At 45.0% G+C, this 4,260-nt stretch overlaps 1 non-coding gene across 1 annotated transcript; it reads right to left on the bottom strand.

Moving 5' to 3' along the window:
* Window positions 1-461: 461 nt before the first annotated feature.
* LOC114685043 lies at window positions 462-568 on the bottom strand. Its single transcript, XR_003733438.1, has one exon. It is a non-coding gene; the product is annotated as a U6 spliceosomal RNA (small nuclear RNA).
* Between the last annotated feature and the right edge of the window lie 3,692 nt (window positions 569-4,260).

The following is a 4,260-nucleotide window of genomic DNA, read 5'->3' on the forward strand; positions in this document are numbered from 1 at the left end:
GTAGGAAGGGTTTTAATGGCTCACAATTCGAGGGTTTAGTCTACCATGGTGAAGGCATGAAGGCAGACTGAGGCAGTGGTCACACTGAATTCACAATTGAGAAACAGAAGGTGCTCAGTTCACTTTCTCCTCTTTATCCTGCATGTGACTCCAGCCTATAGAAGGAACTGCCCACATTTAAGAGTGGGTATAAGAATTCTGTATACATCCAGCTCAGGGGTCTCGATGGGCGCCTTATTATGTCATCAGCGGGCAACTTCGTCCCAGCCTAAAAACCAGACATGCACCCCCCACGCTTACTCTCTCTGTCTCTGTCTTTCTCTGCATCTCCCTCTCTCTGTCCTGTCCCCTCTTCTCTCTAATAAAGCCCATTCTAACTCTGGTAACCATGGCTGGTGACTCTTCCGCCGCTGACCAAACCAGCACCATATACCCTTTTGTTTTTCTTTTCTTTCTTTTTTTAAAATATGGAACGCTTCACGAATTTGTGTGTCATCCTTGCGCAGGGGCCATGCTAATCTTCTCTGTATCATTCCAATTTTAGTATATGTGCTGCCAAAGCGAGGACCATATACTCTTTCAGTGGGCAGTCCCATTTCAATGAATCTAATCTAGATAATCCCTCACCAACATGCCCAGAGATTTGTTTCCATAGTAATTTCAAACCCGTAGAAACTGACAATCATGATATACTATTACACTAATCTGGAAGAAAGTTCCTTAGTTGCAAGTCCTTCAGATCAGGCAAAACTATGCTTTCCTTTTATGTCACAAAATGTATAGTTTTTGTTGTTTTAAGATGGAGTCTCAACATGTAGTTAGCCTTTTGCCTTAGTTTTAGGAATCCTGGGATTAGAGGCTTGCACATCACTCCCGACTAGTCAGCCTTTTTGGTAGGGCTTTAAAATGCCTGAGAAGGGGCTGTGATTGTGGTTTAGTGGGTAAAATCATTTGTCACAGAAGTGTGAGGACCAGAGTGTGAATCCCCAGCACCCATATTAAAGCCATCAATGGCTACATACTAGCCTGTAACCAGGTTCAGTGAAAGACTATCTCAAGGGAATAAGGTGGAGAGCAACAGAGCAGGACACCTGATGTCCTTGTCTGGTCTCTGAGTGCATGCACCGCATATCATTTGCACACACCACATTCACATTCATGTTTGCAAAATTAGAATTGCCCTAAAAATACCCTACTGCATTCCATGATCATGTCATGAAACTGCTTCTCAACCTTGGAGTATAAAATGTAAAATGTGGGCTGGAGAGATGGTTTAGCAGGCAAAGGCACTTACCACCAAGCCTGAGGGTTTGAGTTCAATCCCTTGGACCCACATACTGGAAGGAGAGAACCAACATCTGGCATGTATACACACATATACATAAAAATAAGTGAATAAATAAATAAATGAATAAACAAATAAACAAACAAATAAATAAATAAATGTAATAATAAAAATGTGGATGGCTTGGAGACTTGTACTCTTCACTGTCCTTTCTCTACACCATTCCATTTTGTTTTCTCCAGAGATTGATTCAACAAAGATGGATTCCCATTTGTGTGTCACAGAAATCCAGCTGGGGAAACCTCAGCAGTTTTCATTGCAGTTCTTGACTCCTTCCTTTTCTTTCAAGGTTGGTTCTCCCCTCTTCCCTCCCTCCCCCGGTCCCTCTCTCCCCTCTTCCCTCCTTCCCTTCCTCCCTCTGTCCCTCCCTCCCAAGCTATTCTTTTCTTCCCCACTCCCCTCCTGCCTTCCACTCCCACACCCACCAGGCTCTCGGAAAGTAGTGCCTTCAACTCACAATCCTGCTAAGCCTCTGAGTGCTGGGATTACAGGTATGCTCCATCACACCCAGCATTCGTGGTGATCCCTAAGGTCCTTGTTTTTTCCAAGACAGTTTCTCTGTGTAACAGCCCTGGCTGTCCTGGAACTCGCTTTGTACACCAAGCTGGCCTTGAACTCAGAGATCCGCTTGCCTCTGCCTGTTCCACCATGCCCAGCAGATGGTTATGTTTTTCAGTTTTAACTTATTCACTTATTTTTGCAGCCATAGGAATGCTTGGCCAGTAGGGAATGATCAAGACTCAATTTCTCTTAGAAGACAGCAGGCGGCCCACTTATGGCCACTCTGGTCATGTCCTGGAGTTTTCAGGTCAGTGGTGGATACAGGTGCTGGAAGACTTGCTCAGAGGCATGGCAGCCCGCCTTCTTTTTTTTTTTTTTTTTATTAAAGATTTATTTATTATGTGTACAGTGTTCTATCTGCACATATCCCTGCAGGCCAGAAGAGGGCACCAATCTCATTACAGGTGGTTGTGAGCCACCATGTGGTTGCTGGGAATTGAACTCAGGACCTCTGGAAGAGCAGCCAGTGCTCTTAACCTCTGAGCCATCTCTCCAGTCCAGCAGCCCACCTTCTACCTTGCTCCACACATGTCTTCACCTGGCTTGTTCACTTCCATCCTATGGTGCTAGTTAGTTTTTATGTCAACTTGACCCAAGCTAGAGTCAACTGGGAGGAGGGAACCCCAACTGAGAAAATGCTTCCGTAAGATCTAGCTGTAGGCAACCCTGTAGGGCATTTTCTTAATTCATGATTGATGGGGGAAAGAGCCCAGCCCTATTGTGGGTGGGTCCAACCCTGGGCTTGAGGTCCTGGGTTCCATAAGAAAACAGGCTGAACAAGCCTGTAAACAATAATACCCTTCAGGGCCTCTCCTGCCTCCTGGTTCCTGCCTTGGCTTCCCTCAAATGGACTGTGTGATTCAGGATATGTATGCCAAACAAATCCTTTCCTTCCTAAGTTGCTTGTGGTCATGGTGCCTCTTCACAGCAATAGAAAAGTAATTAAGATATTTATCGTTTTATTTTTTAAAATGCTTTATTTTTATGTGTGTTTTGCCTAAACGTGTTAGAGGCCAGAAAAGGGTGTTGGAATCCTTGAGACTAGAGTTGTAGATGGTTGTGAGCCACCATGTGGGTGCTGGGAATTGGACCTGGGTCCTCTGGAAGAGCAGCCATTGCATTGAGCCAACTCTCTGGCCACTATCTATCCTTTCTAATAAAGAGGTAGAGGCTGTGAACATCACTGATTCACAGCTAGCCAGAAGTCCAGGTGGTAACTGTAGACTCCTGCCTGGATTTTGAGGTGAGGACAGTTTTGTGGGATGAAGTCCCTTAACCTGTGGAGTCTGCACTTACTTCAGTTAGGGTGGGAATTGACTTGCAGGACATTCAGCCATAGGTATCCAGAGAACCATGAAACCAAACCAACTGACCACCATCCTGACTGACATTTGGTGTCAGAAGTGGTCTAAGTAGGAGGTTCCTCTTTTGAGTTTGAGATGGTCTCACTGTCTGACCTGGAACCTATTCTGAAGACCAGGCTGCACTTCCATTTGCAATGATCCTCCCGTTTCTGCCTCCGGGGGTGCTGGGATTCAGTGCACCACCATACATTTGGATATGTGTACATACACATTTGTGCTTGCTGATGCCAAGGGACCACCATGGGCATCATTCCTCAGACACTGTCCACCTTTTTTATTTTTGACAATGGGTCTCTATCTTGGTGGAACTAACCAAGTAAGCTAGGCTGGCTAGCCAAAAAACCCTACAGTCTTCCTGTTCCTACCTCCCCAGTCTAGCCCTTCTTTGCTTGAGTTCTGGTATTCACTCAGGTCTGGACTGATTGAGCTATCTCCCCAGCCCTGAACCCATAACTTTAATATAACCAAAGGATGACAAAACAAAAACACTTATACACAAAAACAATCACCAGTACTGCCTGCTGGGAACTTATTTCACTAAGACCCAGGAGACTACAGAACACTTGCTACATATCTCATCGCCCCCCAACTTTACTACTTTAACATCTCAACAGACCTCACTTGTCTCCTAAAGTGGACCACTGACTGTTATCAAGTGCACTCTCTCTCTTTCCTCTTCTTCCAGGATCTCACATAGCCCAGGCTGGCCTCACACTTACCATATAGCCAAAGATGACCTTGAATTCCTGATGCTCTTGCCTCTGTTGTCCCAGTGTTCAGATCACAGGTGTGTGCCACCTTACCTGGTTTAGGTGGTACAGGGGTTGCATGTTGGAGTTAAGGCAAGCACTCTACCAATCTCACTATATGCCCAGCTTTCCGTTCTTTAGGGAAACATAGAAATAAATCCAAAAGACCCGTTGTTCTCCTAAATCCCATTATTTAGCAAAAGGAGCCTTTATAGAAATATGAATGAGGATTTAAACCAAA

The sequence above is a fragment of the Peromyscus leucopus genome, chromosome 23 (assembly GCF_004664715.2).
Source record: "Peromyscus leucopus breed LL Stock chromosome 23, UCI_PerLeu_2.1, whole genome shotgun sequence".
In the NCBI taxonomy this organism is placed as follows: domain Eukaryota; kingdom Metazoa; phylum Chordata; class Mammalia; order Rodentia; family Cricetidae; genus Peromyscus; species Peromyscus leucopus.